The sequence below is a fragment of the Paralichthys olivaceus genome, chromosome 21 (genome assembly GCF_024713975.1).
Source record: "Paralichthys olivaceus isolate ysfri-2021 chromosome 21, ASM2471397v2, whole genome shotgun sequence".
In the NCBI taxonomy this organism is placed as follows: Eukaryota; Metazoa; Chordata; class Actinopteri; order Pleuronectiformes; family Paralichthyidae; genus Paralichthys; species Paralichthys olivaceus.
The window spans coordinates 5,412,951-5,427,594 of record NC_091113.1 but is presented as its reverse complement, the minus strand read 5'-3'; the positions used below and the strand labels follow the sequence as shown (position 1 = coordinate 5,427,594).

Genomic DNA, 14,644 nt, shown 5'->3' with positions numbered 1-14,644 from the left:
GCTCATTAATAACCTACCCTTTATGTTTTCATGTTATTGATGTAAGACTTTGGGATCTCATTTATCCATCCACTAGATGTCGTCACATCACGACTCTGATTTACGGTGTGGCTCTTGCTGTGGTTTGGTTTGTGAGTGGTCTCTGACAGGTTTGCTTCACAAAAACAACCGTTCTGACCGCGTACATAATTTCCTGCCTGGGTGGATTAGGAGGGACGTTATCAGTTCTTGTCACAGGACGACTCTGGCTTTTACACACACACACACACACACACACACACACACACAAGTTCATGAGTTAAATGTATAGCTACCCATATGTCTGTGGCTTGTGTCTGTATGACTTGCAGGGTTATATTACAGTGCTAACTGATGGCGTCAAGCTTTTGGTTTAATCTGGTCAGCAAATATTAACTTTCCCAAACAGTAAGATTTAAATATAGTCGTTACAGCCTGTAAACTTCTTCTTGTTTGCTCTGTTGAATGTTACCTTCCCTCTAACTCTTTGTCGGTTAAATATCCGTCCCTGTGAAATGGTCAAAGACCGGTTATTTGTGAACTGAGGTGATAGCTCTTGCAAACACATCCACGTCTTGGGTACCAATTAGTGTTTGTTTTCAGAGGCAGCGTTTAAAATAAAAGGTCCAGCAAATATCCGGTGGTTGTGTCATCCATTCCCTGTCAGACGTAGTCGTGAGCTCAGGTGGAATTGATTCTTTCTAGTTGATTGCTCCAGCAAATAGATGGTTTGTTTGAAGCCTTCAGACAGAACCACATGAGCATAGGAAACGCACTCTACGCATGGAATTACAATCGCAGTCCTGTGGCTGGAGGTGCCAGTGTTTTCTATGTGTTTGACTGAAAGTCTTGTAGTCAGCCGCTTGCTGTGTTTCAGTTCTAATGCACTGAGAAAAAAACAGATTGGATGACTGGCGGTAAACAAGGAACAGATCCTGACGCAGCCGGGTATAGGTTGTGACAACTGGCTGAGAGCTGCATGCACATTTCTACTGAGGTGAACCACTGCAGGAACCAGGACCACTCATAGCAAAAGCATTTCTTTTAGAATAAAAGATGCTGCGTTGTGATACAGGCGTTGGAACCATGGCAACTGTCCTTGGCGTTTTTGGCAGAAGAACTCTCTGAGGTAGATGACATGGGTTTGAAAACGTATTAAAGACTTAAACATAAGCTTTATGTTACAGTCTGTGCCATCTTCAGTTGATGTTAACACCAAGCAGCAGCTGCCACATTTGTCGAGAACTATAAAATCCATTGTGCTATTTTAATACGGCAGGGAACGTCCCTCACAGGCCGTTGCACACCGTCTAGCAAACAAAAACGTGGATACTGTAGCAAAATGGCGCGAAGCGCTTTGAGATGGAACATTCCGCTGGTGCTGTTTCTTCGTGTGTGTCCTCATCGAGGCACGTAAATGAAAAGATAATAACAATGTAATGATTAATAATCATCCCAATTATTAATCAGTCAATCAACTTTTAAAATGCATCCAGCATCTGCCACAGAGAGGAGTTCACATCTTGCTTTGCTCTCAAGGTTTTTTGGTTTAGTCGCTGACTCAACTTATAAAACATGCCGGACATATCATACATATTTGTGACTGACTAGTTCCTGGGTTTGGAAATGGAATCATTAAAAGTAACACACTGCACCAGTAGTAGGAAGTGGTGGGTATAATTAACCTCCAGTCTGTGGTTGCCACATGGGCAGCAGGTTTAGAAAGTTTATGTTAACTTAACTGCTTCCATCTGGGATTTGTTCCACGTTGGTCAAACACCTGAATCTAATAAATCTCATATCAAACTTCAATCTCGTCTCCCAGATCTCTCCCGGTTTTCATTACCAAAGAGAAACTTTTCATCCATTCAGCCTGTAAACAAATATAAACTGTAATATAACAGAAGCAGTAAAGAAATCCAATTGTTTTCATGAAAGGAACTGAAATGAGCAGTTTCAGCTCACACAGACACTCATGCATGTACTCTCGCTTAATCTACATGTATGTCACACTCATTTGACCCCATGTCTATTACTCTTATGCTCTCTCGCTGTGTGTGGTGCCACTATAAAGGAATGTGCCGAACAGGCCACTCTCACTCAGCTGGGTGTTGGGGCTTAGGTGGAGATTAGCGTGAGTGTGTGTGCGCGTGTGTTTAGTCAGATGTGTGCTCATACAGAAAAAGGGTAGGACAGTAAATATCTCGCATGCCTCTGTAAGGAGTTCTGTTTGTCACATCAATAGCATCTTGATAACGTGACCTCTCGGCTCCTCTACAGAAAACTGCGTTGGTTTTTTAAAGGTTCACTCGAAGCTGCTGCACAGAAGCACATGTGGCCACTGCTCTCGCTTTTGTCCAAGCAAATGCCGTCCGTTTGCTTTTATGTGGTTACAGAAAGGTGTCAAAACTGCATGTGAGTGTGTTTTCGCTTCAGGCCCCTCACATCCCGGTGACACTGTGGGAAACCGGCACGGCTCCAGAAGCTGGGAGAGCGTCGCCCAGAGGTCCAGCACCGAGGTTGTCGAGCTGCGGGTCAGGAACCTGGTGCACAAACAAACAGTGGGAGATTTTTCTCAGTAAAACACTAAGTTCCGATATTGCACAGTCTTTAGGGGCCTTGTTGTTTTGGATGACGTTGTTAGAAATGAATTAATATGTGTTATAATCCGTTAAGACTCACATACAGAGATGAGAAATGTAAACAAACACACAAACTTGAACTTCCTGTCACAGTGACTAACTCAAAACAACTTTTTGTTCTTTGGACCTCTCCCTGTTTCATCACCCTCATGTGACATCGCATCTTCTCTCACGACATTCGGACGACATGGCTGCGTCATGTGTCACACTGTCTCCTCAAGTGATGCAGTCACATTACAGTCCTGACGACAGCAACACCAACTAACACCATGTGGTTCGATTTAGAAAAGAGCTTTTGTATAGAAATTGACCAACATCCCAAAATAAAATGGATTAGACGAGAGTGAAGGAGTCGCGCGTCGCTGCAATTGTTGTTGTTCTCAAAGATTAACACAATTGGTGTAAAAATAGTAGCGTCACCCCCCCCCCCCCTTCCTATGATGCTTTGAGAGGGATTTAGCCAAAAATACACTGGAGCTCGTTATACAGCAACAATTCCAATTGTTAATTATGGAGCAGCATCAAAATGCAAAGGTCCAACTGCTTCAAAGTTGATCAGAGTCACTTTAAAGATATGAAACATGGTTTGATATGAAACATTTAATAGACATAAGGATTATTAGGTTGATGATTTAAATTGGTGAGAGAAGTGACATAGGAAAAGTCGGCCTGTGGTGCCATCTACTGGAGAGATGATTATCTTACGCTGCAGTTGAGAAGAGAGATCTCTGAATATTTTTTTGTGTGAACACAAATGACTGATGAAAGTTGTCTGCACTCAAAGTCGTACTGTTCCTTCTTTGATCTGTGTGTGTGTGTGTGTGTGTGAATCAGAGGTTTCATCATTACACTGTTTTGTCTGAATACTTGATCACGTGATTCTCCTGTTTGAACAGTTGTTGAACTAATCAATAAGGTCCTGGGTATTTTTTCTTTTTTTTTCAGTTTGAGCTTCGTCAGACGTTGAGAGTAAAAGATCATTTATACAGAAACGTCTCAGTCAACCTGCTGCTTATTTTCTTCATTAATTGTTTACAGCAATAGATAATGTCCATCACACTCTCTTCAAGCCTTTGTCTTGAACCCACAGATAATTTCTTTCCTAAAAAATGAGACAAAGAAAAAGCAGATAATCACAAGTGTCACTAAAACCACATAGTGTTTGTTGGCATCCAGCTTAATTATCAAAGCAGTTGTTATTCATTTTCTGTCAGAATCCTAAAAGATGAATTGTTCTTTGACTACAGATCTAGAACTGATATTTAAACTAGTCATAAGCTGCAAATAAATGTGTACTTGATTTTTTGCCATGGATTTTGTGAAGCACTTTGTAACCTTGTTGAGATAAGTGCTACACATTATTATTATTTCATCATCATATGCATATCCACCGGAGGGCAGCAGACTTTTTGAAATGAACAGGGCATTTGCTGTTGACAAAATGAGTCTGGAAAATATTTTGCTGTAGTTCCAGTTTGTAATAAATCCACTGCGATGTGTTAAGATAAAGACGTTGTGTTTAAAGTTCAGTGCAAAGTGTGCGCAGTCACATCACACTGTATCATTGTCTTCACTCACATTAATTCAGGGGCCGTGTGCAGTTACTGCAGTAAAAGTAGCATAAATACATGAATCTGACCCGTAATTACTGGCTCGGGAAGCTGCAGCCTCTTCAGCTGAGTGTCGGGCAAAGAAATGCAAAGAGGGCCGGCAGCTGTCTGCTTTGTTCTGAAGACCACTTTGATGACAGATTCATTTTCCATTTGAATAAGCAGATATAGGACATTATGTATGTGTCGCTCAGCCTTTGGTTTGGATGAAAATTCACATTTACTAAGGTACATTTTCATTGTTTATCTGTGCTTCCGTTCCATTCTTATGAACACGATATCTCAAGAACACCTGGAGAGAATTTCTCTAAATTTGCTGGAAATGTTCAGATGAGGTCACGGGTCAGCGTGTGCTACACTACAGCAGAAGGAATAAAATGATAAAGGTCTTAGTTTCGGAATGTGAAATGTTTTATTAACAAAGACAAATAATAAACTGCTCGCCGCTGTTTTCCTCTAAATCTGACCCGTGTCACTGTAATCAAAGAATGCTTCTGTTTGTGTTCATAGCTGTCAGTTAACCCCTGTCTCAAGTGAACAGTGTCTAAAGTGTCAACAGAGAATCTGCTGATACTTATAATAATAATGTTAATAGAGCAGAGCGCTGTTGGGATCAGAAAAGCAGAGACACTGGTCGTTCATTAGATTTTGGCATCGAGGATGAAGTGGTCGTATCTCAGTTTGTTTGCTTTAATGGTGACTGCCTCTGTAAAAACGAGCTGGAACGTGGTTATTGTTTTGCCATTATGACGCCTCACAGGTGAATTAAACTCAGATAAACAACACACAGGGTCTCGTTTGACTTCAGTCGCCACATTTCAGTTTTTTATGGAGTTGGAAGCAATATCAGAAAATAAAAAGGTCACAAACACTTAACCGACTCATTTCTACATATTTGCTGCTATGATTTAATTGTTTTTTCAGGAGGACCTCTCCACCTTCTTCGTTTGAATGTTTAAACACAAAGCATGAATGAATTTTTCGGCCTTGGAAATAGATGGAGAAAACAATTGCAACTGAAGGTTCACCTTCGCCTATTTTCCGTAGTTTTCATATTTCATCTCCGTCAGTTTTCAGAGTTGAACAAAGCAGGGATAGATGATGAGATGTGATATCTTTTAAAAGTTCTGTTTTCTTTATAGTTTGAACTCAGGAGAACTCTGGTTGGGAAAAACTTGATGAACTTGAAAAACGTGTTTTTGTTCATGCATCTTGTTCAAATCACAGGTGAACAGGACATGTAGAAAATAACTTTTGCCATTTGTTGTAGTTGCGAAGGATTTTTTGTGATTTTTATTTCGGTTATTTATTCTTGATTTACATATTTCACTGACATAGTTTTCTTAAAATATTTATCGTTGCTGCTGCACAGTTTCACAAGATGGACACGTTTCCTGACTTCACCCATGGAAGCTCTTAAGTTATGTCTTTGTATAATAGAATAAAAATGTGTTCGCCTCGCTTTTTGCCACCATTACCTCTTTGAAAAACAGTTCATCTCTCCAGCCCAATGAATCATGGGATATGTTGGACCAGGAAGGATCCAACCGATGGAGCCTTCGAATAGAGACGGTCTAGTCGCGCCGCAGTGACACAATCGTCCCACGAATGCAGCCGGAGAAGGATGTGTCCCCTGACTCGGGACACGACTCTGTGCTTGAGACAGTTAGGGTTTGATTGTCTCTGTTTAGCCGACATGACGGATGTTGAAAAGGGGTGGGGGGGGCTTCAATAGTCGATTATCAGGTTCTGGGTAATTTTTCTTAATCAAAACACAGAGACGTTATTTGAGTTTTGTCAGACGTTGTTTACACACAGAACAGGCTCCCAGAGGAGGATCGATTGAAACCTCGTATTCCAGCGTCTCGTCCGTCTCTGTGTGTTTAGAGTGAGCTCTCTGATAACATCTCCTCTCCTGCTGCCGGGTTGTGGCGGAGCAGTTCCCTCATAGCCTAATATGGGGGTACCCTCTGTCTCCCCTCCACCTCTCGTCTCTCTCACTCCTGTATCTTTCCCTCCCTTCTTTATCTCTCTCTTTCTCCCCTTTTCACTGGCTTAACTGATTTAGAGATCTGTATCCCACTCCCACCCCCCCCCCCCCCCCCCCTCTCTCTAGCTCTCTCTCTCTCTCTCTCTCTCTCTCTGTGCTTTCTCTTGCTCGAGCGTCCTCTCTCACTCCTGTAAGTGTGCACACAGACTGAGAGGGATTAGCACTTAGTGGCCATTCTTCCATTTTCCTCCATGTATCCGTCTTTTTCTGTGCTCCAGTAAGTAAAAACTGTTTTACTATACGAGGTTCCTGCTGAACTTTCTGTTTCCAGCATCTTTTTCATTCATTGTGTGTTGTGGCTGTGATGAGACCTGGACTCTAAGATTTTTCCTGTCGGTGTGGTCAAGATTTCCCAGAACAGACGTTATGCCGTTTCTGTTCTGTCGCCTTAAACCAGGAGGAAATGCAGTTTGACATTTATAGTTTTTGAAAATGGAACATAACTTTAAGAAGGTTGGTCAAGGAAAAGACTTTTTGAGATTTGTCAAATCAAAATCCCAAAAAGCTCTTGGTTGATGCTGGCTTTGCCGAATCTACAGAGTAAGGTCTTAAAAGTTTTAATGCATGAAGGATTGTATTTGTTTCCATGTAGTACTGGGAGTCATTTTTCAAATCCGTCACCAGTCTTATCTCTGGCTGTGTGATCAGGCCTGTGTGCTGTTATGTAGCAGAGAGCGGCAGCGGCGGCTCGATGTGCTGTGACATCATGAGAACTGTAAGTGGGGGGGTGGTGTGGAGGGGTCCCACTGGGTGCTCTGGGTAATCGGTTCCAGGTTGTTATGGCCCTCACGATGACCCCACTATACTTCCTCCGGCCTCTCAAGTCTTTTATTCTTCAATTAAATGTTTTGTGTTTTATTCTCATGTACAGTTTGCATTTCTCCCGAAGAAGCTCCCCTGAAGCTAAATCTTATTTTAATCATATTTACACTGCATTGATTATAGAGACACAGATTCAAACTAACTGTACAAACCTTAACTGATTTTTTGTCAACCACAAATGAAGCTGTTGGCATTTTATTTATTTTTGTTATTTCGAAGAAGAAAAAAAAAAAACTAATTAAGAACAGAATCAACGTTGCTTTACTTTCTCATGTGTTTTAAACTCTTCATCACAAGTATGGGAAATAATGTCATATTTAAATAAACAACATTTTACAGCAGAACAAACAGGGATGTTTTGAACAAACTGCTATTCTGTACTTTCACTGTGTGGCACTTTGCCTGCAGCGCCCAGATCACTGAGCTAACCCCTGTTCTGAGTGATCTGAAGCTGAAAGTGTAAATCTCTGCTGACAACTGCAGATTGAGTTCACGATTCCCCCCCAACCCGTGTTTGTTTAATTATATCAACATATAACTATGCATCACATACCCAAGGCAATGACTGATGAACTATGAGCGGATATTTCTCTGTCTGTATGTTTCCACCTTTACATGCAGTGAACCTGTGTGTGTGTGTGTGTGTGTGTGTGTGTGTGTGTGTGTGTGTGTGTGTGTGTGTGTGTGTGTGTGTGTGTGTGTGTGTGTGTGTGTGTGTAACCATAATAATGTTCCATTTAATAATGGATTTATACCCATCCAGTTTATTTTAAATCAACCAATATGAGTCTCAGGTTTCTTTTGTGGTTGTAATAATTTCCTAATTAGCTGTGGTTATGCTGGTGAGCATCAATATAAAGTTTTCTTTAAACCTTTTATTTCCTCTGAATTTATTTCATTAACAACTTACCAGCTACTGTGTCTTTTTATAGTAACAATATAACAATAATAATATTAATAATACCATTATTCCTTATTGTCCTTTCTACTCTAAATTAGATTATTTCGTCCTCTCCTGTAATTCTTGTTTTTCTTTTTTCATCATTTCTTCTTTGGTTTTTTTCCACTGCTTTTGACCTGACTTTTGTGTGACACACACACACACAAAGTACACACAATATTGCCCTAAACTTGTTAAAGGTGTGAGCCAGTGCCCGGGAGGTGGGCTCTGCTCTTGGATCTTTGATGAAACAGCTCCTTGTGAAATTCAACAGGGGATTATGATTCTAGTCACCCATGGCCTCCTTCTCCTCTCTGTCTTTGTCCCCTTGTGTTTTTCTCTCTTCACCTTGTTTCTGCTCCTTTCCCCTCCTCTTCCTCATCCTCCATTTTACATCTTCTCTTTCACCTTCTGCACCTTCCTGTTGGGCATCTCTTCTTGTGTTAATAGACCTTCCTCAAACCTTTAATAGTCTCTTTCTTTCTAGCATTAAAATTTCATCTACTGTCAGATTTTACTTAATTTTAACAAAGTTATTCATGCATCTGTTTTGAATTCCTGTGATTGGATAAAGGACCTAAAGCGAAACTACAAAGTTCTTACCATGTTATTGAAGTTAAAACTTTGAAACACAGATATAAATCTGTGTTATATACATCAATATATACTGTATACACCTCTTCAGTGCCTCCCATAATAATTATAGATATATATTTTTATAAAATGTTTCATGTAATGGTCAAAGACTATGTCAGTGTTACAGCTATTGAGAGTCCCAGGGAAAAAAAACAAAAACTTTGGGGGTTTCCCCACCTCCCACACACTGGACATCAACATTACAGTTAGAGCACAGTGCTGAGTCGAACCCCCACAAATGTTTGCATCATAATCCACTGAGCCTCGAGGGCGTGACATAAGATGTGAGTCGCACAAAAGGGGTTTTTCATTCCAGGATTACCCTCCACTGATTTTTGTGTTACCAGCGCTAGTATTGATTTTTTTATGTCTCCTTCACCTTGTGTCAGTCATTTCCTGTGTGTCCAGTGGAGCGGATGTTGGTGAACTGTGAAGTGATGAACTGTAAAACCAGTCCTGTCTCCAGTTTCCTCCCTTTAATGTGGTTAAAAATATTGAATCTCTCTGAGACACCGTTTTGTAACCTTGAGCCCTTGACAATGTTTTGAAATCAGCTTTAAAATATTAGAGGATCATCACTTTGAATGCCTCTGGGGTTGGGACAACCAGTGACCGGTGGCAACACGTTTCCAGTTCTTGCGAACATGATGTTTCAAGAACACCTTGAGGGAATTTGTCCAAAATTGGCAAAAGTGTTAGATTGGATCCAAGGAAGAATCGATTGTTTTGTGGTCGAAGTCACTGTGACCTTAAAAAACACATTTTGGTTTCAGGAACTCTGTGAGAACTTTTCTTCAGATTTGGTAAAAACTTGAACTTAAGGATGAACTGATTAGATTTTGCTGGTGGAAGGTCAAAGGTCACAGTGGCTTCACAAAACGTGTTTTTGACTTCTTGAACATCATATCTCAAGTTTGACAAGTTGTCAATTGGAGTCAAAGATAAACTGATTAGATTTCAGTGGTTTCAGCTAAAAACACAACTATTAAGACTTAAACTGCAGTTGTTGACAGAGACACACAACCACAGGACAGTAATTCTAGTTATCTATACCTCGATATTTGCTTTAGGTGCTTGATTGCTTATGCATATAATTACATTATAAATACTTAGACATCAGGCGACTCCTTTCTGTGCAACACTGACACACTGATACACACAAAAAACAGAATCTGAAAACAAAATCTTTTTTAACTTGAGAGTTCATGTTCACTGACACACACACACACACACACACACACACACACACACACATACATATTCAATTGGGCGCAGCATTCACTCAGCCGGCAGTGAGACAGTCCAGGCTCAGGCTGCGGGAAAGCAAACATTACCTTGTGGAGACAAGCGGTAGAAAAGGTCGGAGCCAAAATGGACGGTGCCGAGAGGGTGTCTGTTTCTCTGTGATACAAACCAGGATTAAGAGAAACTGGGGAGTGGTGAGCAAGTGTGTGTGTAGTAGACACAACAAAACACACACACATACTGTATGCACAGAGGAATAGACATTTGAACTCCTCTTCTCATGAGGAGTGACGTCAGCTTGGCGTGTTTCGGTGCTATGGTTAGCATTTCAAATAGGCTCTAGGTGCAGTGACCTGCATGTGCACGTCACGTTGGGTGGGCTTTGAAGCAAACACAGCGTCTAAGTAGAGAATCATGGGATGGGAGACATTCAGCTCGGTTTCACTGAGCTCTTATCGTTCTGCAAAAACCATTTCAGTTGGGCCCAAGCACTGCAGAGTAATGTGCAGGAGAAGATATTACATTATCACTGTGATCAGGGTTTGATTGATGGCTTGCTGTTGAAGGTGCTTTGTTCGAGGAGTTGATGAAACTGCATTTTTTTTTAAAGGGCAGCTTTTAAACCTCAGCGCCAAGTGGCCTTTAATGTTCATCTGCTAATCTTTACTGTTCCCAAGACGTAATATAAATAGTAAAGAGGGTTTTTTTTTGGGAGGAGGAACTAAAAGAGAATTGTGCCACATCTGCAGCTTGTGTCATGACGATCCCTCTGTCCATCCATTATCTATACCACTTATCCTTTTTGGGCTGGACGAAGAAAGGGTTGAGAGTGACGTCTCTCCCAGTGACCTCAGCTCTGACTCCACACCAGAATAACAGACCCCCCCCCCCACTCTAACCTCAGCTAACCTCGACCCCCCATGATGCTTCTAAAAGTAGAAGTTCAGCCAAAATGATGCATTTCTATTCCTTCAATGCCGGTGTCGTGGGAGAGTATAGTAGAGGGGGTGGAGAGGGTTCTACTGCACTGATATGTCTAATCCCATGTGAGCATTTAACAGCATGATGTCAACACTGGATTAAACTTTGTGTGTAAGTGTTGTTGTTGTTGGTACCTCACTGGGACCTTTACTGGTACACAAGTTTCATGAAAATGTGTTGGGTAGTTTTTGTGTAATCCTGCTGTGTGTGTGTGTGTGTGTGTGTGTGTGTGTGTGTGTGTGTGTGTGTGTGTGTGTGTGTGTGTGTGTGTGTGTGTGTGTGTGTGTGTGTGTGTGTGTGTGTGTGTGTGTGTGTGTGTGTGTGTGTGTGTGTGTGTGAGCACGGTAATAGTAGGAGAGAGTTGGACGGTACAGACACACACTCCATTGCAACATTTCACAGACAGCTGAGCTTTATTGTGCGATTGCTCCAACATCTCAGAATTGAAGATTATAGAACATCAATATTTTACACACAGTTATTCATTTATTCATAGTAAAGCATTACAGTTATATTATTATATTTTTCCAGTGTTTATATAAAATATTGAATATTTTCATGTTGTGGTGAACAATAAGTTTGAATGGGGCCTGCTCTGATCAACAATGTGATCGATAGTTGTGTTATATCAGAACTACTGCTTAAAGAAAGTTATGACAAAAAATGTTTGTACTGTCCTTCGACGTGACTGTTGCAAATGCAGAATGACAGTTTATTATAATTCAGAGTAATTTAGGAGGGGGGTGCATGTGCGTGTGTGTGTGTGTGTGGAGATGGTGTCACTGTGGGAGTATGTGAGTGTGCTGGGTCGGTCATCAAAGTAAAGAGGTCAAGTTGTGGGTGGTTGAATTACACCCTGACGGCCTTGGCCGGCATGAATCATAGTGTGTTTGCATGTCTGCATTTTAGCATGTGTGTCTTTGCGTGTGTGCATTCCAGCTCAAAGTTCATTAGATCTGCATGGTACCCCACAGCACCCCCGTGTTAATCCTTTCCCAGAACGGCTGTTGCCAGGCAGAGAAATTACCCAGCGGAGCACTAATGTGGCTTAATTACAAACTCACTCATAACCGTAGGTTATGAGGAATGACTGCCAGTAAGTCATAGCATCAATATTGGTGTTTGGTGACTCATAATTGTTTTATTCTCTTTTAATTCATGCAAGGTGAACTGGTACTTACAGGAACAATCCCATACGTTTGAGCCCTGTCCTCTCTTATGTCCTTCGGTGTCAGCAAGCTTCAAACAAACAGGCACGTGGAGAGCGCACTGGACGGTCAGATTGGTGACGTCATGCTGCATTGGTTTAGACTTTTGCTACAGTTTTTATTAGTTCAGTCGGTTTCAGATATGAATTCTGGTCTGGACATATCGTTAGGTAAAATCAGGTAAATATCCACATTTCCGTCTGAAAGCAGCAAAACTGTTCTGAAGGAGGATGAGCCGGTTAATAACCAGGAAAACATTTTAAAGCATTAGTCTAAGTGTGAAACCAGCATCACATTTTGGAAGTAGAAACTGAAAGCATACAGGCCAAAATACAGATCACATAGTTTGGATCGTGTTCCAAACTGCTGGATACGAGCATTACACCTTTAGAATTTGAATGTCTACTATGCAATCATTAGAAGTTACTGTAACTTACTGTAAGTGCAGCTCAGTCACTCTCTAGCAGTGATAATTTACCTTCATTTAGCTTAAGCCATCAGCATTTCCTGTGCACATGCAGTGTAACATGAGATTCGGGGCCGTGTAAGTGGCAGTTGACTCATTTAGCCGTAGCTCTGCTAAGTGGATGAATGGGAAGAGCAGTGGTATCGTAAAGTACCAGGAAGAGGGACACAATAAACATGGAGACATGTACTTATGCAATTAGGTTGAAATGTAATTATTGTGCCTGTTGTGTCCCTCTGCCTGCCTGACTTCATTATAATCACTGTTTATTTTCATTGAGATTGAAAAAAGTACTTGAAATGAACAATCAATGGTGTTGATTTATTTAATTGTTTCCCATTAATTGATGTTAAAACCCGTTAATCGCTTGTTCCACTCAGTCCTCAACTCGCCGCTTCACTCGCTCCCTTGTGCTTTCAAGAGAACATTTCTTTTCTGTCTCAGTTATTTATGGATTCACTTGTCTTGGGACACGCGTGAAACCTGAGAATCACTTCAAAGAAGAACCTCAGAAACATCTCCGATCTTTGGACGACGCAGATTTCATTATTGGTGAACATTTGTATTCGCACACATTACCGCTGTGTCTTTATTGTATTTGCTGTTTATTCCATTTGGCATGAAAGTGGATGTGCAGGTCCGTGTGTTTGTTTGTGTGTTTGTGTGAGGACAGCTGCTCTGTGTCCGTCAGAAGCAGCTTCACATTCCCGACAGTGTTCTGTCAGACTTTGTGTTGCACACACACACACACACACACACACACACACACACACACACACTCTCACACTACGGTCTTATCCCTTCGTTAATCACCTTATTCAAACTGCAGGTGTGTGTGTTGCAGTTGAACTAACATTGTTTTACCGTTTCCGTCTGAGGAAGTTTCTACAGCAATAAAAAAACCTTCAGGATTTGTCAAGTCTTTGACACAGTGTTGAACATATGTGTCTGTATGCTGATTTAAACAGTGGTCATGTCTCGTCACTTTAATAAATTGTTGTTTGTCACAAGTTAGAAGAATAAATACAGGAACCCTACTAAGCAGAAATCTGCAGTCATTAACAAGAAGGCTTCTACAGGGAAATATTCAGGGAAATAATGATTTATACACACAAATACAAACTCCATTATTCCTTGTTGTGTTTGGCTGTTAGTCATTCATTCCAGTTGTCTTGCTAAAGCTTTAAAAGTTTCTCTGTACACAACATCGAAGTAACCTAAAGCATCTCCAGCCCGTTTCCTTGTTTATCAGTAATCAGTTAAGACTTTGTCGAAATGTAGAGCAGATAATAAAGGCATGAGCTCTATGTTGTGGAAAAACACAGTGTAAATGTCGCAGACTCCACGTCTGTGCACCGTGTCTGAGATGCTGATAGTGAAAGTGAAGTGAAGGTTCTGGACAAGGAAAGACCACAAAAAGAAAAAAACTATTGAGAAGCTGTTGGGTTTAATCCCCCCTCTCTGTGTATCCCTCACTCTCCATGTTTAAACGTGCAGGCTGGTATGTCTCCTTTCCCTGGAGGAGGCTCCGATCTGACAAGAGCTGGGTCTACACACCCCGGGCAGGAAACCCATTAAACAAAATCATCTCCACAGTTTTCCACTGAACTTAGTGGAGGGATGAGTCAAGTATCAGGGAAGAATCCATTACATGGTTTGGATTCGGATCAGAGGGCAGATCCTGGATTTTTTCCCCACTTTATTTAATATTGCATTTTTCAAAACTGATGTCTATGAGTGTGTGACACTTTGAATATGCGGAGGCTGTTCTGGTTAAAAAAGTGATTCTTATATTGTAAATGTTTGATATTATCATCAAATGAAAACAACCTTCACTCAGAAGTTGAAAACAAATCTTCAAACTTTTGAATAAGTTTAACTAAGAAATAGTAACTTTGACAAATTGCTTGGTTTGTGGATTTGAACACGAATTTGTCAGCACCCAAAGTTGCACAATTGATTGAAAGCATTTATGAATCTTATTTTTCACTTCATGCATTTGTGACCGAGCTTCCTCTCAGTGTTG

General features: G+C 41.0%; 1 protein-coding gene across 4 annotated transcripts in view; it reads left to right on the top strand.

Annotated features, from left to right (window-relative positions):
- plce1 (phospholipase C, epsilon 1) overlaps positions 1–14,644 on the top strand; it is a 73,610-nt gene that overhangs the window by 15,633 nt on the left and 43,333 nt on the right. The window lies entirely within an intron of this gene.